This window comes from Callithrix jacchus, chromosome 6, assembly GCF_049354715.1.
Source record: "Callithrix jacchus isolate 240 chromosome 6, calJac240_pri, whole genome shotgun sequence".
NCBI classification, from domain to species: Eukaryota; Metazoa; Chordata; class Mammalia; order Primates; family Cebidae; genus Callithrix; species Callithrix jacchus.
Genome location: NC_133507.1, coordinates 127606700 through 127628709, shown reverse-complemented (window position 1 = coordinate 127628709; position 22010 = coordinate 127606700). Strand labels below are relative to the sequence as shown.

The 22010-nt window shown below is 42.1% G+C and overlaps 1 long non-coding RNA gene and 1 other non-coding gene across 3 annotated transcripts in view; one reads left to right on the top strand and one right to left on the bottom strand.

The window, feature by feature from the left end:
* Positions 1-253: 253 nt before the first annotated feature.
* The window catches only part of LOC108592264 (uncharacterized), a 27264-nt gene continuing 5507 nt past the window's right edge, over positions 254-22010 (bottom strand). Inside the window, exons 2-4 of one of the 2 annotated variants that reach the window (XR_004745085.3) lie at positions 2300-2361; positions 1229-1337; positions 254-600 (exon numbers count right to left, since the gene is read on the bottom strand). This is a non-coding gene — a long non-coding RNA (uncharacterized LOC108592264). Of the gene's footprint in view, positions 601-1228; positions 1338-2299; positions 2365-22010 lie in introns of both variants that reach the window. The other variant, XR_013519070.1, reaches the window with a different exon arrangement.
* The window catches only part of LOC100414767 (G protein-coupled receptor 1), a 25211-nt gene continuing 12514 nt past the window's right edge, over positions 9314-22010 (top strand). Inside the window, exons 1-2 of the transcript XR_001912338.4 lie at positions 9314-9581; positions 14909-15006. This is a non-coding gene — a transcript (G protein-coupled receptor 1). The remainder of the gene's footprint in view (positions 9582-14908; positions 15007-22010) is intronic.

Here is a 22010-nt window from a genome sequence, read left to right as displayed (position 1 = left end):
TATAGTATAGATGGTAACCACCTTCTGAAATTATAAATCTTTTTGGTGACCTATAATCCCAACACTTTGGGAGGCCAAGGTGGGCAGATCACTTGAGGTCAAGAGATCAAGACCATCCTGGTCAACATGGTGAAACCCCATCTCTACTAAAAATACAAAAAATTAGCTGGGCATAGTGACACATGTCTGTAATCCCAGATACTCAGGAGGCTGAGGCAGGAGAATTGCCTGAACCCAGGAGGTGGAGGTTGCGGTGAGCCAAGATTGTGCCATTGCACTCCAGCCTGGGTAACAAGAGCGAAACTCTGTCTCAAAAAAAAAAAAAACTTCACACAGGCCGGGTGCAGTGGCTTATTCCTGTAATCCCAGCACTTTGGGAAGCTGAGGTGGGTGGATCACTGGATGCCAGGCGTTCGAGACCAGCCTGGCCAACATGGTGGAACTGTCTCTACTGAAACACAAAAAACTAGCTGGGCTTGGTGGTGCATACCTATAATTCCAGCTATTCAGAAGGCCAAGGCAGGAGAATCACTTGAATCTGGGAGGCAGAGGTTGTAGTAAGTTGAGATCACGTCACTGCACTCCAGCCTACACAACTCTCTCAAAAAATAAATTAAATTAAATTAAAACTTCACACAGAGCCACTGAGCCAATTCTCCTCCATGTTGTGACACTGGCTTTATCACCGGCAAATAGGAGTAGAGAATCTGGAAAGAATAAGCCAACCTCCGGAAACTGCACCCCGACAGGGTTAGAGAATTTGGGAACTAACAAAAAAGTTCTTGAGTTTGTCTTGCAGGACAGCAAATAAGGGAACAGTTTGTCACAATCCTTTCCCTTTCCAACAAAATTGGTTGACAGACTGAAACTGGCTGGAACCAATATGGCTGACTAGAGTCAGCTCAGAATAGACCTGCTTCCCCAGTGAGTGACCTTTGGACATCACAGCCCAAATTTCCACCACATGTTACATACGAGCTCCACCTGAACTTGCACATGCAACCTGTGAAGAATGAAGAGGCAACAAACATGGTGTGATGTATGTGAGTCACAAACAGCCCATGGCCAACTAACACTCTAACCACCAGACACAGCTGCCTTTTCCTGCATCTACGTCTAGCAAGCACTGAACAGTGATCTAATCCCTTCGGATACCGGGTAGAGGGTTTGGTCATATGACTTCTCTCATATCCCAGAAATGTAACATCCAGAGATTACAGATTGTTACCTGGCACTGTCTTCAAGTAGAAGGCCACTCCTTTTGTAATTCCAGTCTCATTGCCTTTCCTTAAGGCCTCGTCTCAATTATTTTTGAGAAATCCTCCTGAATAATGAATCTGTCAGACAAAAAAAGGTTTGGAAAATAACAATACAGATTGCCACGGATGACCTATAAAAATGATTGTCCCTGCTTTTTACTCCAAGGATAAACAGGATTTTTTTCTAGCTTGCTTCCCTTTGTGGTAGCCCTATAATATTAGCCACTATGAACCAAGTAACCACTATGAGTAAGGGACTGTGCTAAGCAGGTTAACTTATGTGCTTTCTTTCCATTCCATCGTTACAAAAATTGTGAGGGAGAGTTTGCAGTCAGTTGTTTTTCATTTATTTGTTTCAAACACAAAGTTACCCAGATCACCTCATACAACGTGACATTATTGTAATGATACCTTGAATGATAAAACTGTCGTTATTTGTCAAGGAATTTAACACGGTGTGATGTATGTGAGTCACAGCTTGGTTTGGCAACATATCATAGCAAACTCAAAGTAATGGTGACCTAAACACATAAGAGCTCGTATGTCTCCAGAGACAAAAATTCTGGAAATAAAAGGTTGCTAGCATTACTTCAGTGCCTCAAGAATTTCCAAACAGAGACAGTAATGGTAACTTCTGCCCTACACTTGCCTTTCCCTTGTATTTCCAAAAGAGTTGCTGAAGCTACAGCCATCTTGTCGACCTTCCAAGTCATACCCAGAAATCTGAGCGAGCTTTCCTTGAAGCCCCAGCCAGTGTTTTCTACTGAAATCTTAGTGACCATGTTCAGTTTCAGTGGAAGCTGGGAAGTGTAGTGTTTTGTCTGAGTACACTGCCGTCCTAAGTTAAACTGTGGTTCTGATGATAAATAGGAGGGAATGGATTTTTAGGTGCTAATTGTGGTCCCTGTCACAAGGTGAAGAGGTTGTACAGCACCTTACCAACAGAAAACAGTCTGGGCATGGTGGCTCACACCTGTAATCCTAGCACTTTAGGAGGCCAAGGCAGGAGGGTCATTTAAACCCAGGAGTTCAAAACCAACCTGGGCAACATAGTTGAGGTTGTTGATCAGCAGCACTTGTTTTCTGAGCACCCGTCATGACCCTGCTGATCAAAATAGAATATGGTTAAAACAGGATGCAGTAAATAAACTGGCCAAAACCAGCTACAACCAAGACAATGACAAAAGGGACTTCTAGTTGCCCTCACTGCCAATTATAATACATTAGCATGCTAAGACACTCCTACCAGCACCATGAGTTTACAAATGTCATGGTAACACCCAGGAGTTACCTTATATGGCTTAAAAGGGGAGGAACTCTCGGTTCTGAAACCTCTCTACCCCTTTTCTAGAAACTTTGTGAATGGCTATAAATCTAGCTGGACAGCAATTTGTATATGCTACTCTCTGCCTGTGGGATAGCCCTGCTCTGCCTATGGAGCAGCCATTTTCCCATACTCTATTGCTGTAATAAACTTCCTTTGCTTCCACTGTATTCTGTTGGCTTATTCTTGAATTCTCTCCTGTGTGAAATCAATAACCCTCCTGAACTGACCCTAATTTGGGGATTTATCTACATTATAGTGAGACCCCAACTCTACAGGAAAAAAAAATTAGCTGGGCACATGCCTAGAGTCCTAGTTACTTTGGAGGCTGAGATGGGAGGATAACTTGAGTCCAGGAGGTCAAGGCTACAGATGATGGCCACTGCACTCCAGCCTGGCCAACAGAGTGAGCCCTCGTCTCAAAAGAAAAAAGTATAAGGCTGGGCATGGTGGCTCACACCTGTAATCCCAGCACTTTGGGAGGCTGAGGCAGGTGGATCACGGGAGGTCAGGAATTCAAGACCAGCCTGGCCAACATGGCAAAACCCTGTCTCTACTAAAAATACAAAACAAAATTAGCCAGGCATGGTAGCGTGCACCTGTAATCCCAGCTACTCGAGAGGCTGAGGCAGGAGAATCACTTGAACCGGGGAAATGGAGGTTGCAGTGAGCCAAGATCACGCCACTGCACTCCAACCTGGGTGATAGAAATAAAGCACAAAAATAAAAATAAAGCAAGTATAACCAGAAAGAAGTATCTTGGGCAATTCATATCAAGTAATAATAATAACACAAACATTTATTGAAACTATTCATTATGTGCTTTCCATATACCATCTCAGTGAAACCTCACAACACTATGATATAGGTAATATCATTATCTCCATTCTCCAGATTAAAAAAACAGGGCTTGAATAATTTCAGAAACATGCTTAAGGTCATCCAGCCAGGCAGTGCAAGAGCAACAGGGATTAAAAAACTGGTCCTTCTAATGGCCCAGATTTTGCCATGGGTATATGATGATTTCCCCTCTCCCTCTGAAACAAGGGACTAATCACAAAATTGAAAGTTGAAGAGTCTCACTCTAGAGAGGAAAGACCACTCCTGGAAAATTCGTGGTCGGTGCCTTTCTCAGGGCTGGGCCCTTTATCTCCAAGTGCAACAGCACTTAATCAGTCTGACTCTGCTTTTCTCCCAGCGAGTAATTTCTTCAGTGCCATTTCCATTTTCTGTTCTGGCCAAGAGTGCCCTGCTCTTTGCATTTATCACCCTTATGTGCATTGGTGCCGTAATAATTTTGGTTTTTTTTCCAGACAAATTTCCAAAGCTGACATTAACTGCAACTTTTTGATAGCCACAATGACAGGAGAGGAAATAAAATATCAAGCATGCTCTTTTTATTATGCTTTAAAGCGCTATAAATTTGTATTCATCGCAGAGGGCTTGTGGACTCTAGCTGAAGCTATAAGCTTGCAACTCTGTTGCTATCTGACTCTAGACGATGCAAGAGAGGCTTTCATTTTTTCTATTTCAATATGCTTTATAATTCAGCAGAATTTCTCCTCACGTTCTTCCTGGATTTCATAAAAATGTAAATGGAAAATATTAAGTAGCTTAATAGCAAAGCAACACCAAGTAGCATGCTTGGCATAACATTTTTAAAATATAGTCTCATTATATTAAATAAGTCTCATTATTGTAATTATACTGCTAAAAGTACAGGGAATAACATATCACGTCATTATTTAATTTTATGGAAAAAGCTCTCTAAACTGTTTGTTGACAGATAATACCAGATTCTCTTTTTATTTTGCCTAAATTACAGCCTGTGCTAAGGTTTTGTCTTTTACTTTACTATTTCTTAATATGTACTTATCCTTGAGGATCCAACTTGATAATACTTTATTTCAGCATAAGATAAACTAGTAATTGCTTGGAAGACAGGTTCGACAGCACTGAAACTTTTGTGTTCTAGGGTGGCAATAAATTTAGTTGTCACTTTTTAAAAATGCCTTAAAGAACTCTGTAGAGTATGATATTATGCCGTCATTAAAAGCATGTTTGTGAATAATATGTAACAACATGAAAAAATGCTCATGATCTAAGTAAAATGCGTAGGTCATAAAAACTCCATGTATGACCTAATCTTGCATAGATTTTTCTTTTTCTTTTTCTTGAGACAGAGTCTTGCTCTGTTGCCCAGGCAATGGCACCATCTTGGCTCACAGCAACCTCCATCTCCCAGGTTCAAGCGATTCTCCTGCCTCAGAGTAGCCAGGATTACAGGCACACACCACCACACTCAGCTAATTTTTGTATTTTTAGTACAGACGGAGCTTCACTGTGTTGACCAGGTTGGTCTCAAACTCCTGACTTCATGATCTGTCCGCCTCGGCCTCCCAAAGTTCTGGGATTACAAGCATGAGCCACCGCGCCTGGCCAGATATATTTTAAATATAAACAATATGCCAAAATGTCAAGACTGGTTTCTCTAAATGAGGGGGTGGTGGTTAGAATTATTTTTGTCATTTTCAAAAGGGGGTCTCCTTGTGTTGCCCAGGCTGGTCTTGAACTCCTGGTCTCAAGTGATTCTCCCACCTCAGCCTCCCAAAGTGCTGGAATTATAGGTATGAGCCACAATGCCCTGGCCACAACTTACTTAATTGAAAAAAATTTTTTGGTTTTGGGGGTTTTTTAGGTTTTCTTTTCTTTTTTTCTTTTCTCTCTTTCTCTCTCTCTCTCTTTTTTTTTTTTTTTTTTTTTTGAGACAAGGTATTGCTCTGTTACCCAGGCTGGAGTATAGAGCAAAGTGACATAAACATAACTCATTGCATCCTCAACCTTACGAACTCAAGCACTCCTCCCACCTCATCCTCTCGAGAAGCTGGGAATTTGTATTTTTTGTAGAGGTGGGGTTTCGCCATGTTGCCCAGGCTGGTCTTTAACTCCTGGACTCAAATGATCTGCTAGCCTCAGCCTCCCAAAGTGCTAAGATTACAGGTGTGTGCCACCGCACCCGATCAAAGTTATTTTTCTTAAAGTCCCTTTGAATGGGTGAGTGGAAGGTGCTACAGGGTGACCCTGACTATAGCGTGGTAAAGCCTAAACAAGCCGCTACCATCTCATTCTATGGACACTTCAAAGATACCAAGCATCTCTCCAAAGCCTGTGGTAAAGATGACGGTCTGGGCCCTTTTTTATTCTCCTTCTTCCCTGGACCTCTGCCACTCCAGGCAGATCAGGCTATCCTATCAGGACCTGCTTGGACCCTTCTTTCTATTTACATTCCACTGTGAGATTGACTCCCTTCTTCAGGATGGCTGAAAGGATCAGTTGAACTCCCCTTTTGAAAATTCAGAGAAGTAGGCCAGGCACAGTGGCTCATGCCTATAATCCCAGCACTTTGGGAGGCTGAGGCAGGAGGATCACTTGAGGCCAAGAATTTGAGACCAGCCTGAGCAATATAGCAAGACTCCATCTCTACAAAAACAAAACACTTAAAATTAGTGAGGTGTGGTATCATGTGCCCGTAGTCGTAGCTACTCAGGAGGCTGAGATGGGAGGATCACTTGAATTCAGGAGCTATAATCACACCACTGTACTCCAGCTTGGGCAATAGAGTGAGAACCTGTCTCTAAAAAAAAAATTAAAATAAAAATAAATAAATAAATAAAGGAAGTAGTTGTTTAATGGGTATAAAGTTTTAGATTTTCAAGGTAAAAACATTCTAGGGGTCTGTTTCATGACAATATAAAAGCAAATTACTGAATCGTACACATAAAATGGTTACAGTCTCCTAAAAATAAAAGAAATTAGCTGGGCATGGTGGCACGCACCTGTAGTCCCAACTACTCGGGAGGCTGAGATAGGAGAATCGCTTGAACCCAGGAGGCGGAGGTTGTAGTGAGTCGAGATTGTGGCATTGCACTCCAGCCTGGCGACAGAGACTCTGAGTAATATATATTCACAGTACAAAAACAGAAGAAATGGACAATGATTTCTTCAGTTTTTATATCTAACTAACAATTCGACCATAGATCTCTTGGTTATATGACATAATGTTTTACACACATAATTGTCCAGCAATTAATAACTAAATTTTAATAAAACTGAAATGTCTGCAGAAGATCCAATTTTGGCAACTACTAAATCACATCATTGCCATAATGCCTTTATTTCTTGATTCAGTCTGTAGTTCTAAAACAGAACATTTTTAAAAGTTTTTAATTTATTTCATCCCTCTTTTTTTATTTTTTGTTTTTGTTTTTGAGACAAGGTCTTGCTCTGTCACCCAGGTTCTGGATTACACTGGCACAATCACACCTCATTGCAGTCTCGAAGTCCCTGAAGTCCCTGGCTCAAGTGATCCTCCTATTTCGGCCTCCCAAGTAGCTGGGGCAACAGGTGAAAGCCACCATGCCCAGCTTTTTTTTTTTTTTTTTTTTTGTAGAGACAGGGTCTCACCATGTTGCCCAGGCTGGTCTCAAACTATTGGGTTCAAGTGATCCTCCTGCCTCAGCTCCCAAATTGTTGAGATTACAGGAGTGAGCTACTGAGCCTAGCTGTATTGTTTTAGATTTTACTTTATACTGGCACTAACTTTCTACCTTGAGAAAATAGATCATTTTTAAAAATAATTTTTAGGCCTAGCGCAGTGGCTCACACCTGTAATCCTAGCACTTTGGGAGGCCAAGGGAGGCGAATAACCTGAGGTCAAGAGTTAGAGACCAGCTTGGCCAACATGGCAAAACCCCGTTTCTACTAAAAATACAAAACTTAGCCCAGCATGCTGGCGCATGCCTATAATTCCAGCTCCTGGGGAGGCTGAGGCAGGAGAATCGCCTGAACCCAGGAGGCGGAGGTTGCAGTGAGCTGAGATCACCCACTGCACTCTACCATGGGCAACAGAGGGAGACTCCATCCCCCCCAAAAAATTTTTTTAATGTAAAAAATACCCAAATTCAACAAAAAAATTTATCTGTGGTCTAAAATTTACAAGCACTGTTTAAAATTTATAAAAACTAAAAATGTCATGCCAGGCGCGGTGGCTCATGCCGTGACCCCAGCACTTTGGGAGGCCGAGGCAGGCAGATCACAAGGTCAGGAGTTCGAGACCATCCTGGCTAACACAGTGAAACCCCGGCTTTACTAAAAATACAAATTATTAACTGGGCATGGTGGCACACGCCTGAAGTCCTAGCTACTGAGAAGGCTGAGGCAGAAGAATCGCTTGAACCCTCGAGGCAGAGGTTGCAGCCAGCCCCAATCGCATCACTGCACTCCAGCCTGGGCAACAAAGCAAGACTCTGTCTCAAAAAACAAACAAACAAACAAACAAAACCTAAAAATTCCAAGACAGAATATGGAATAAAGAAGTTGAAATGACTTAAGTTCTGCTTCTTTGTTTTTGCCCTGATTATGCTATTATTATGTATTTTAAACCTATTGTTTGAATGCAGGCACATGTGGCCTCATAGTGGGAAAATACAATCTGTGCCAATGTTTTGGAACAATTATCAACTGAATCTCAAAAGAAAACATATCTAAATCAATACATGGCATCGGGCCAGCTTTATAATTGTCATCTTCAATGTAAACTACATTGTCTATTAAAGCGAAATAACGAAGATTAAAATAATAATACTTAGCTTTTATGTAAAATATATTGTCTATTTAAGAGTAGATAATCATACACATGAAAAGACAGCTCATCATAATCACAGTAATTGTTTACAACTGAAACCAACAAGGTCTCTTGAGGGGAGGAGCATTTCGTGATTGACCTGAGAATTGCTGGCACATGGTTACAACAAAAAGCAGGAGGGCTTATTTGGTTTTATTATCGTTCTTAAATTCTCTACAGACAGAAGGCCCCTTATTGCCTACACCTAGGTGGACTGCTCCCTGCTACGCCTCCTCTCCTCATGCCTCCATTCCACAGTTGAGCTCGGCAAGGTTGGTTTTGTTAATTTCACAGTGCTTTATACTGCATTCAGGTTTTACAATGGAAACATTGGGTATTCATTTTTTTCAATGAACAAATCACAAGTTCCTTATGCAATAAAAATAAGCACCCAGTGACTTATTATTCTGCATATTCAATTTTCCAAAATGGAAGAAACTCAATAGGAAAAAAATTAGAAAGATTTAAAAAAATTGAAAGTGCACATTGCTAGAGGATCCAGACGGTGTCCGTGAGTGAGGAGGACAGAGGAGGAGGGTGCGGAGCTGGAACCTCGATGCCGAGCCAAAAGTAGGCAGGTGGTGCTGGGAGTAAGCCTCTGTGCAGACACCTCGAACAGTATCCTTGTTGGGACATAGACCCACTGTTCCCAGGTCTGCTAATATTTTCATGAGAAGCCGATAATCTAGATGGCTAAGATTCCTGACTTTAAATGTGGAAAATTAATTCAAACTCTGGAAAACACTGCTTCACAAACAAAATACATCCACAGCTGCAGTAAGCCTTCAGGCTACCAATTTCCCAATGAAAAATGCAAAAGCAGCAGCTGAACAAGTTTAAAGAGGTTGAGAAAATATGCTGTCTTCTCTGATCCTTTTCCTTTCCTAATAAGTAGCATTTTGGAAAAATTCAGATACACTTACATCATAGCCACAATTATCTGCAGTTTAATGAGAAAAGTAGCATAATTAGAGTAGGTAGTTGGAAGTGACCTGAATGCCCACAGCAGTCCTTTCTCTTGAATCAGGGCCAGCAATGGTGTCACCCAGACGCTGTTGACTAACTAACGTACAACAGATTTACTTAACCACTGGCAAACCACATTTCCTTTTCCAGGGCAATAACTTAAAAGATTATTTATCTCCCTTTGTTGCAAAGAGAGGAAATACTTCTTCCTGGACTCAGGGCAGCTGTGACCCGTCCTCCCAGAGAAATCATTAAACCACAAGGATTCAGACAGAGCCGAGAGCCCTGAAAACTTTGGCCACGCGCTTCCTTCCCCTCAGCAGCCACAGGCACCAGCAACTCCAGAGAGGTGAGTGTTGCTTTGCCCCAAAAGCTTTACACCCGCCAGCATGCCGTGTGTCTGAGCCAGTAGATTGTACTTAAGCAAACCTAAAAATGCTTTGTATCTGGATCTCTTTTGAATTCGAATTTGGCATATTAAAAGTGAAAGTTTACTCAAATTAGATATAAAACAGAAGCTGTTCCCCACATTTCCACAGGTAATTAGAACTGCGGGAATCTTAGTGGAAAAGTTGGAGAGCTAAGTCCTCCGCAGACTCTCCCACTAAGTATCCTCAAGACTCACTCTCTACATGGAGCAAAACAGAATTAGAAGCAAGAATCTGCACAATGCTTTGTCCTCATTCAGAAGTCTTTAAGTATTCTCTGTCTTAAGTGGATGAAAACTTCCCTGTATGGCTGGGTTGCCATGGCTGCTTGCTGTGACCCCCAGGGCTACTGAATCTGCCACTGTGAGACCATTTCAGTCTCTGCAAAAAGCTTTTTGTGTCTCTAGCCTCACAGTTCAACCAAGTAAGGGCCCCCCAAGTATAATCTCCAACCTGCCTACCCTGAAGAACCAGGCATTTACACAAGATAATCATCACCCTGACAGGAGGAAAAAATGTAAATGTCTTTCTGTTATTCATAAATCAGCTTCTTTGCAGGAAAATGTCCTTTTGTATATCTCTTTTCCAGTGCTTCTGTTCTGGACTGATTTTTTTGTTTGTTTTTTCAAACAACAACAAAAAGACTAGAAATGGTCGTTGACGAGAATTAATACAACTTGATTATATAATATTTTCCCAAATGTCTATTTCTGAAATTTCTATCATCGGCGTTTTTAGACATTTGGGGGAATATGCTATTTTAACATCACACAAGAAAGAATAATGCTAACCTTGATGATATCAAAAGGTGAAAGGCCAAGTTGGTGACCCCAATTTTTCTGGTGAGGTTGATGGGAGGGAGGGGATGACCCACTTAAAATCATCCAACCCTTTCTTACAATTAAAGCTTCATTAAGTTAATATAAATCTTTTTTACAATGTAATCTCTTCAAAAAACAGTTTTCTAACAGTGATATTTCAAGCATTAGTGGAGAAATGCTATTTGTATGAAACGGGAGATCCTATTCCCCAAAATAATGTGATAGCGGCATTGTGTATCCTCCATCTCTGAACCCAGGTGGCCCTACAGATAGATCTGCTTGCACACATTCTCCAGCCAAGAAACCCTTTGAGAGCAGGCATGGTGCCTCACACCTGTAATCCCAGCATTTTAGGAAGTTGAGGCAGGAGGATTACTTGAGCCCAGTATTTCCAGACCAGCCTGGGCAACACAGTGAGACCCTGTCTCTATTTTTTTTTGAGACAGAGTCTCACTCTGTCCTCCAAGCTGGAATGCAGTGGCACAATCTTGGCTCACTGCAACCTATGCCTCCTGGGTTCAAGCAATTCTCCTGCCTCAGCCTCCTGAGTAACTGGGGACTGCAGGCACACGCCACCACTCCCAGCTAATTTTTGTATTTTTAGTAAAGACAGGGTTTCACCATTTTGGTCAGGCTGGTCTCGAACACCTGACCTTAGATGATTCACCCACCTCGGCCTTCCAAAGTGCTGGGACTATAGGCGTGAGCCACTTCGCCTGGCCCCATCTCTATTTTTAAAAATAAAAATAATATATATGAAAAGAAACCCATTGAAATACTAGCCATAACAGCCTTCAGAAAATCTGCAAATGATTTTTTAGAAAGTGGCAAAACTGGCTGGGTGCAGTGGCTCATGCCTGTAATCCCAGCACTTTGGGAGGCCGAGGCTGGCAGGTCACAAGGTCAGGAGTCTGAGACCAGCCTGGCCAACATGACGAAACAGCATCTCTACTAAAAATACAAAAAAATTAGCCAGGAGTGATAGCAGGTGCCTGTAATCACAGTTATTCAGGAGGCTGGGGCAGGAGAATTGTTCGAACCCGGGAGGCAGAGGATGCGGTAAGCAGAGATCGTGCCACTGCACTCCAGCTTGGGCAACAAGAGCAAAACTCCATCTCAAAAAAAAAAAAAAAAAAAAAAAAGAAAGAGACAAAACTGTCCTGAAATCCTACCTGGTAGAAGTTTTGCTATTCCTTCCTCTCATTCACTCAATTCTGTAAATATCTCTTCCAATAAGAAAATTGATAGCCCAATGGTTAAGTCTCTTAAGAGAATAATCTTTGAAATCAGAACATCTGGAACCAAACCCCAAGTCTGCCACTTACGCGAAAGGCTCTCTTAACAGATCTCCAATTATCTAACCCACCAGCTTAACCAATGCACCAAACAGCCTGGCTGGTATCTACTATACCCTTAATGCTCAGAGGTAGCGGGTAGCTTATCTCTAATACACTTGGGCACTTCAGCTACTTTTGCACAACAGATCAACTGCAAGTCATGCCTTAGGGTATCAAGGGGAAGCTCTTCAAACATATATCAAACTATAAGGCTTATTTGCAGAGATATTTCTTCCTTTTATTTATTATTTCTTAGACTAATTTCAAAGTGAAGCAAATATATGTTTTAATACTGTTTTAGGTGGTAACTACAACATAAAAATGCATACACTTTCCTGGGTTTCAGCGTGTACTGTGCTTAAACTATGCTTGGCACATAGGATAATCCTTGATCAATGTCATTTCTCTTGTTGCCCTTTATGTTCTTTGCTACTCATTGCCTCCTGCTCTACAGCCAAAAATAAACTCATGTAAAGTAACTCCCTGAAATTCTCTTCAGGAATAGCTTTTACAGGTGAAATTGTGATTTTGTGTGATGACAGAACATAGTACAGAACTATAGTAAACACTAATACTGCTAATGTAAAGGAATGGAAATTAACAGCGCTAGTAACTACCCCCCTCACTGACCACGTCTATTCATCTGGTCTCACGAAAGACTGAAAAATATGCCAAGACTGAATCAAGGGATTGTGGGTAGGTGTGGGAGAGTATTCATTCTTACAGAGCAGAGGGATATCTGTACTTGGTAAAAGTGCACCTCCCCGCCCCCGACCCCCACCATGAGAATTCCTGCTTTGGATTTCCTAGACTTAGACTTAGTCTTTAGCAGTGGACAAAAACAAAATCGTGTGCTTCTCTGGCAGCTGACCTTTCACGGCCTAACAATGTTCAATTTCAAATATCACATGGTTAAGCTGAAGTTAGACCAGACAAAAATAAAGATAGCTAGCTGTCAGAGAGAAGCCTGCCACATCAAGGCATGTCTACCTTCATGTTCCACTCTTGTCATCCTTTGAATTTATGAATTCTGAGTCCTGCCTCAGATACACAGATGGGCTCACATCTGCCAGGCCCACAGATGGTGACCAGAGATTAAAATCAAACATTTAGGCTCAGTGAGGTGGCTCATGCCTGTAATCCCAGAACTTTGGGAGGCCGAGGTGGGAGGATCACAAAGTCAGGAGTTCGAGATCAGCCTGGCCAGCATGGCAAAACCCTGTCTCTACTCAAAATACAAAAAGTAGCCAGGCGTGGTGGCAGGTGCCTGTAATCCTAGCTATTCAAGAGGCTGAGGCAGGAGAATCACTTGAACCTGGGAAGCAGAGGTTGCAGTGAGCCAAGATCACGTCACTGCACTCCAGCCTAGGCAACAGAGCAGGACTCTGTCTAAAAAAAAAATCAAACCTTTAATTCCCTCAGTACCAAGAAAATTCTCTTTCAAACTATCTATGTAAGTAAATTAAAAGTTAAAATTCATGCCAAGTGCAGTGGCTCACGCCTATAATCCCAGCACTTTGGAGACTGAGGCAGGTAGATCAATAGGTCAGCAGTTCGAGACCAGCCTGGCCAAGAGATCAACCAATACGGTGAAACCCCGTCTCTACTAAAAATACAAAAATTAGCTGGATGTGGTGGTGGGCGCCTATAATCCCAGCTACTCAGGAGGCTGAGGCAGGAGAATTGCTTGAACCTGGGAGGCAGAGATTGCAGTGAGCCGAAGATCATACCATTGCACTCTAGCCTGGGTGACAGAGTGAGACTCCAACTCAAAAATGAAAAAAAAAAAAGTTAAAATTCACACTTTTTTTTTTTTTTGAGATGGAGTTTTGCTCGTTACCCAGGCTGGAGTGCAATGGTGCGATCTCGGCTCACCGCAACCTCCACCTCCTGGGTTCAGGCAATTCTCCTGCCTCAGCCTCCTGAGTAGCTGGGATTACAGGCATGCGCCACTATGCCCAGGTAATTTTTTGTATTTTTAGTAGAGACAGGGCTTCACTATGTTCACCAGGATGGTCTCAATCTCTTGACCTCGTGATCCACCCGCCTCGGCCTCCCAAAGTGCTGGGATTACAGGCTTGAGCCACCACGCCCGGCCTTAAAATTCACACTTAATATGTGATTCCATCTCTTCACTGTCAGGACATACTGAAGCCCAAAAAGTAAAATCTCCTAATGAGCCTTATACCGTGCATTTGAAGAACATTCCATCTCCGCTCATTTTTTTTTTCTTTTTGAGATGGAGTTTCACAGCGGCGCAACCTCCACCTTCCGGTATCAAGTGATTCTCCTGCCTCAGCCTCCCGTGTAGCTGGGATTACAGACATGTGTCACCACGCCTGGCAATTTTTGTGTTTTTAGTAGAGGCGGGGTTTCATCATGTTGGTCAGGCTGGTCTCCAACTCCCGACCTCAAGTGATCCACCCACCTTGGCCTCCCAAAGTGCTGGGATTACAGGCTGAGCCACTGTGCCCGGCCCGTCTCTGCTAATTTAACTTGACTCTTCTTAAGCGAAAGCCTACCCAGACAAAGAAGGGTTGAGTGCCCCCCCATTCATCACTGATTTTCAGCCTGCAGCAGAACAGCTAGTAGCAATTATTTCCGTTCAAAAATCAAACTCGTTACACAAACACAGGCTAGGAGAGAGAATTAATTTGTACAGATGTTCATTGCTTACTTTCTTCATGGATTGCATGATGAGTTTTTTTTCCCCCAAGAGGGAGTCTTGCTCTGTCACCCAGGCTGGAGTATAGTAGCACAATCTCAGCTCACTGCAACCTGTACCTCCCAGGTTCAAATGATTCTCCTGCCCCAGCCTCCTGAGTACCTGGGACTACAGGCGTGCACCACCATGCTCGGCTAATTTTTGTATTTTTAGTAAAGATGGGGGGGTTTCACTATGTCGTCCAGGCTGATCTTGAACTCCTGACCTTGTGATCCGCCTGCCTCAGCCTCCCAAAGTGTTGAGATTACAGGTATGAGCCACCCCGCCCGGCCTGTAAGATTAATTTTTTGTGGAGGGTGGTGGGGGAAGGAAAGAACCACATTCAAAACCCAACATCATTCTTGTCTACACTGTCATTTCAAAAGCCAGATACCAGTGGAAGGAGGAACGAAGCGGTTTAGAACACCATTCTCCATTTCATTCTGGTGGGACAATAGCTTCTCTCATCCCAGAAAATTAACTGGTAAGTGCTTTCCTGTTTGTTTTCCTCAAGCTGATACATTTAGATCTGACCTGATGAGGTTTCTGAGGACGATTTATTTACAAAACAGCATTTTGACTAACTACTAGCTGGCAAAAAAGGAAAAGGACTCCTGATCATTTACAAAATGCTCTGTCTGCAGATTCATATTTTCGGTCTTGGCAAAAGTGTTTAGGGATGATCCTACAGGGTTCACTGCAGCTGCTGATGAATCCTAAAACCCTGCAAGAGAGAAAATGTGCATGTTGCTGGGGTGGGTGGACAAAGAAGGACTTTCAGTAATTTTCTTACCTTTTTACCTACATAATCACAGCTCATAAATCTGGCTTTTAAGGAGTTGTGATCTAGAAATAGTCAAACATCATTTGTGGAAGGCTCACTGTTGAGAAACTAGTAGAAAAAAAAATGGTACTCTGAGATGAAAACTGATATTGCCCTCTTTAGATTACAAGGTGGGAAAAAGTTCTCAATTGAGCTGTAATGCAGTTCCCCCACACGGGCTCCCCCTTTTTACGATGAAAGGCTTGTGGTTTGCTGTGCTCTCCCCTTTCTTTGTTGCTGTTGCCTTTTTGAAATCTCACTCTCAATTTCTTTTTAGAATAATTGATATCCAGGCTCTCCCAACAAGGGACAGATGGCTAAATGCAGGGAAGACTGGGAGAGAAGGGTTCAGCTATTTAATTGTTCCTTTTCTAGTCAGAAACTGTGAGCACCAATTGCTTTTATCTTTTCCTCCAAAAGAAAGCTAATGAAAACCAAATAACGTTTGATAACAGAACTTTCACTGGCAATAATGATGTTAAATTGACTTTTTCACTTAAGGCAGACTCATTTACTCAAGAATCCACAAACCTGTTGTTACATCAATCTGATGGTATTTTTGTTTTATTTTTTTAAAAAAAGGCCAAGGGAACTTTCTCTGGGTCTCAAGTTACAAGTAATTATTCTTAGTGAATAATTCTCATCATGTTTGTACATCTTCCAGATGCTAGATTATTATGTTTTTCATGGCCTATTTTATTATTTTATCTAAGTCATTTAGCTTATAAAAGGTCATACATTTCTGTTACTTTACCACTAATTGTCATGTCCCTGAGATAAATATTTAATAACAGATCATGTTAACCAGAATTATAATCATGTAAGAAGTAAATGAAGTAGAAAGGATTGAATGTGCAAAATTGATAATAGATGTGTTACTCTGATGGTGAGGTTACAGATGTGTCAGGGAGAAAAATCTTCTCCTGTTCCCTCTTAGATTTGTTACCAGGGGCCAGCAAATGAAATTGGCAGAAGAAAGATTATTAAGAGAAAACAAAATTTAATTGTACGTACACCGATGTGGGTGTTTCCAAGTAAATGTGACTCAGAGGTTGCAGTGAGCTATGATTATGCCACTACATTCCAGCCTGGGCAACCAGAACCTATCTCAAAAAAAAAAAGAAAAGTGACTCAGATGGGCAGTTAGAATTTGGGGCTTACATGCCGTCTTTTTTTTTTCTTTTTATGTGAGTGGTTTTTTGTTTTTTGTTTTGTTTTATATATGCCATCTGAATAGGAGAAATGGAAGAGAAGAAGGGCACTTATGAGAAAACAAATGACTTTTTAGAAACATAAATGGGTACTTAGGAGAATAGACCAGTGATATGAGAGTTTTAGTGACAATATCTGTTCGGGTGTGGTAGAAGACGTCTCATCTCTGGTGGTAAGAGTCAGTCTTCCCTGATTGCTTCCAGGGAGGGGATCTATGGCACGTAAGTTCTCTTGAGTTCTTTTGGAAGGCTCTGCTTTTAGGCAGATAACAGATTTCAGAACTTAAATTCCTTCTGCTCAAAATAATTTTTATGCTGCACTGGTGTGTTCTACACTGCTTCAGGCAATATATCCATTCCATTTTCCCAAACTTGCTCTAATCGTACATATGTTTATAATGTTAAAACTCTATAATATTGCCAGGTGCAGTGGTGTGTACCTGTAGTCCTAGCAACTCAGGAGGCTGAGGCAGGAGGATCTCTTGAACCCAAGAGATGGTGTCTAGCCTGGGAATATAGCGAGACCCTATCTCTAGGGGGAAAAAAAATGGGGGGAAAATAACTATCTACTTTTTTTCCAGGTCTGAATTACCACACAAACCACAAAGTTAAACCTTTAAATCTGGTGGCAATATACAATCCTGATTCACCTGGTTTCCTTGGTGGTATTAACTTGAGTATGGCTACGTTTAATGAAAATAATAGAAACTATGCCGCAATAAAAACTGACAGTATAAAATTAAAAGGTAGAAAAGGCATAACTAGTTGAATCAAGATTAGTAACATAGCACTGTCTTGAACTTGGACAATTTCCAAATATGCCTCTAACTGCACAATATCTACAATATCTTATTTATTTATTTATTTTTTTTTGAGAGACGGCATCTTGCTCTGTTGCCCAGGCTGGAGTGCAATGGTGCAATCTCGGCTCACCGTAACCTCCTCCTCCCAGGTTCCAGCAATTCTCCTGCCTCAGCCTTCTGAGTAGCTGAGATTATAGGTGTGTGCCATCACACCCAGCTAATTTTTGTATTTTTTAGTAGAGATGGGGTTTCACCATGTTGGTCAAGCTGGTCTCAAACTCCTGACCTTGTGATCTGCCCACCTCGGTCTCGCAAAGTACTGGGATTCCAGGCGACTGCACAATATCTTTACACTTGTTATTTTGATTTTGCCAAGTCATCCCTGAGCTCCGCCTCTAACTTGTGTCATGGCATGAGACAGAGCAAACTCTTTCGATCTTGGCTTCCTTTCCTTTACAATAAATCAAATGGATAAGATTCCTTCTAAAACTCTCCAATTTCTTTTTGGATTTTTTTTTTAACCCCTTCTTATTAAGTCACTACTCAGTGTGATCTATATGATGGATCATCTAACATATACAATGGGTACTTAATATTTAGTGGGAAAAAATCTTCTATTCAGACTCTGTTTTCACATTTTTCAATATGAACTTGATCTTATTATGTTCTGATTAGTTTGTTGAAACTCAAATAAGTGGAAAAATGTTCTTCATTGTTAAAGAAAGTGGTATCAACAGGAATAAAATATAACATGAATCAGGCAGAAATTTTTTGCTAGAAATTATGCAATCCTCCCTTCAATAGAGTGGAGAAGGGCAGGGGTTAGGAATGGGACCCGGCTTTGCCTTCAGAAAAGTTTATCTCTGGGCGAAGCCAATTGACCTAGGGGAGAGCCAATTACCCAAACTTGGTCTTAATGCGTTTTATTCAGCAAACAGACTCAACTAGCTTAGGTATGTTACGGCTTTTTGAATGTTGTCGTATTTTTGTTTTACTCTCAGTTTTCACCTTCGTTGTCAGGGAGAGGAAGATGGAAATCGAAAAATTGGGTTACTTATTTGGAAGTCTAATATTTTGCCGTTGGAGAGGTGCTTAGCATTCACTAAGAAAATCCACCTGTATTTGTCATTGTCAGTCAAGCAAATATTGACTGAAACCTCAGTTAGTGTGATGAGAAAAGACATGGGATTTTAGTGGAAAGTTCTTAACCTCAGAAAGCTTTGACTTGTACTGCCTGGGACACAGAATTAAGTTCATAAACTAAGAAGTTTTAAAATTCTGTAGTGCCTAGAGAATATGGAGTCCAGAAAAGGGATTGGATTTGAACTTAAGTATACAGGCTCACAGTTCATGGGGAAGGTGAGAAGGTGTGAGGGTTTTGCTGTGCCATCATAGGTCCAAGTGAGATGAGAAGATCTAGACTTTGACCAGCCGCTGGGGCACACCTACCAGAAGTCCTTCCTGGCCTAAGTAGAGGAAGAATTTACTGGGAGGGAGGAGCCTGGCGCAGCCTTTGACCTCTGAGAGGAGACGAAGTGTGAGAGCGGCACGCAAATAAAAATGGAAAAGTGGCTCACGTGTGTAATCCCAGCACTCCGGGAGGCCGAGGTGGGTGGATCACCTGAAGTCAGGAGTTCGGGATCAGCCTGGCCGACATGGCAAAACCCCATCTCTACTAAAAATACAAATATTAGCTGACTGTGGTGGCGCCCACCTGTAACCCCAGTACTCGGGAGGCTGAGGCAGGAGAATTCCTTGAACTTGGGAGGCAGAGGTTGCAGTGAGCCTAGATATCACCATGGCACTCCAGTCTGGTGACAGAGTGAGATTCCATCTAAAAAAAAAAAAAAGACAAAAACTATTTGCTATTCACAATAGCAAAGAAATGGAATCAACCTAAGTGCCTATCAATAATAGACTGGATAAAGAAAATGTGGTGCATATACACCATGGAATACTATGCAGCCATGAAAAGGAATCAGATCATGTCTTTTGCAGTGACATGGATGGAGCTAGAAGCCATTATCCTCAGCAGACTAACACAGGAACAGAAAACCAAACATGAGGCCGGGCATGGTGGCTTAGGCTTGTAATCCCAGCACTTTGGGAGGCTGAGGCAGGTGATCACCTGAGGTTGGGAGTTCAAGACTGGCCTGGCCAACATGGTGAAACCCCATCTCTACTAAAAATACAAATATTAGCTGACTGTGGTGGCGCCCACCTGTAACCCCAGTACTCGGGAGGCTGAGGCAGGAGAATTCCTTGAACTTGGGAGGCAGAGGTTGCAGTGAGCTGAGTACACTCAGCTCTGGAGTGCTACTGCACTCCAGTTTGTGTAACAGAGTGAGACTTTGTCTCCGAAGAAAGAAATAAAGAAAGAAAAGAAAACCATTCACAGGAACATGGCATGTTCTCACTTAAAAGTGGGAATTGAATGATTCGAACACATGGACACATGGGGTAACAACACACACTGGAGCATGTGGGAGGGTTGGGGGAGAGAGAGCATCAGAAAGAATAGCTAATGGATGCTGGGTTTAATACCTAAGTGATGGGTTGATTTGTGCAACAAACCACCCTAACACACATTTACCTACGTAACAAACCTGTACATCCTGAACCTGTATCCTGGAACTTAAAATCAAAGTTGAAAAAAGAGGCTCATTCTTGTAATCCCAGAACTTCAGGAGGCCAAGGTGGGCAGATCACAAGGTCAGGAGGTGGAGACCATCTTGGCTAACAGAATGAAACTCCATCCCTACTAAAAATGCGCAAAACAAAAAAAAATTAGCTGGGTATGGTGGCACAGGCCTGTAGTCCCAACTATTTGGGAGGCTGAACTAGGAGAATCACTTGAACCTGGGGGGCAGAGGTTGCAGTGAGCTGAGATCATACCACTGCATTCCAGCCTGGGTGACAGAATGAGTTTCCATCTCAAAAAAAAAAAGAAGTTGAAAAAAACAAATAACCAAAAAAAGTGCTATTTGGTGGGGCGGGCAGGGGGAGACAGAGTCTCACTCTATTACCCAGGCTGAAGGGCAGTGGTGTGATCTCAGCTCACTGTAGCCTCCACCTCTGGGTTCAAGTGATTCTCTTGCTTCAGCCATCAGAGTAGCTGGGATTACAGGCATATGTTACCATCCCTGGCTAATTTTTGTATTTTTCATAGAGACAGAGTTTCACCATGTTGTCCAGGCTAGTCTCCAACTCCTGGCCTTAAGTGATCCGTCCACCTCGGCCTCCCAAAGTGTTAGGATTACAGGTGTGAGCCACTGGGCCTGGCTGTGACCTTGACAATTTTTGATCTAACAAAATAGCAGTTTCTTATGCTTTAACATAAAAAATGAATCAATAATTTAATAAAAATAGGAGACTGGGCCCCATGGCCCACACCTGTAGCCCAAGCACTTTCAAGAGGCCAACATGGGAGAATTGCTTGAGCCCAAAAGTTCGAGACCAGCCTGGGCACCATAGTGAGTCCACATTTCTATCAAAATTTTAAAAATTAGCCAGGCATGGTAGTACATGCCTATACTTCCAGCTACTTGGGAAGCTGAAGCAGGAGGATTGCTGGAGCCTGGAAGGTGGAGGCTGCAGGGAAATGTGACCATGCCACTATATTCTAGCCTCCATTACAGAGTGAGACCCTGTCTGAAAAAAAAAAGTTACATACATTTATATATGTAAATATTTCTCATTTATATAAACATTTGTGTATTTCTACACATTAAAACCATAGTAAGCATGATTTGTTAGTTTTTGAGACACAGCTCTCTCTGTTGCCCAGGCTGGAGTATAGTAGCACTATCACAGTTCACTGCAACCTCAACCTCCTAGGCCCAAATGATCCTACCACCTCTGAGTAGCTAGGACTACAGGCATATACTACCATGCCTGGCTTCTTTTTCGATTTTGTAGAGATGGAGGTCTCATTATGTTTCCCAGCTGGTTTCAAACTCCTGGACTCAAGCAATCCTCCCACCTCTGCCTCCCAAACTGCTGGGATTATACCCAGCCTAAACATAATAGTTTTGATGATTGAAAAACACTTCCTTCTTCATTCACTTGACATTCATTGAGCACCTATTGAGCACTCTGCTCCTCGCTGAGATACAAGGATGAGTAAAAAATATTCCTTGTCCTTGATGTTCTTAGTTTACTAAGGGAGATGAACACCTTAACAGATCATTACTCAGAGAGACTGTGTGTACAGGCGTTAAGAAGGAAGGCCCCGAGGTCAGACAGACCCAGATGTTTAGTCTGGTCTTCACCACTTTTACTAAGTGCCAAAAATCTCTTAGCCTCGTGGAAATAATAAGAGTACCTCCCAGGATTCTTATGAGAGTTCAGTGTGACAATGCATGTGAAGTTGCTTAGCATTGTACTGTGCTTAAAAAGTACTCAGGAAATGCTGAGTAGTGCTGTATGTATTAAATGCTACTTACATAATTAGATGTGGTTGGTACTTGCTTCCTTTGAGTGGAGTTAGGTCAACTTGTTTTAATTATAAGCAACAGGCCAGGCAGGGTATCTCATGCCTGTAATCCCAGCACTTTGGGAGGCTGAGGCAGGTGGATCACCTGAGGTCAGGTGTTTGAGAGCAGCCTGGCCAACATGGTAAAACCTTTTCTCTAAAAATACAAAATTGTCG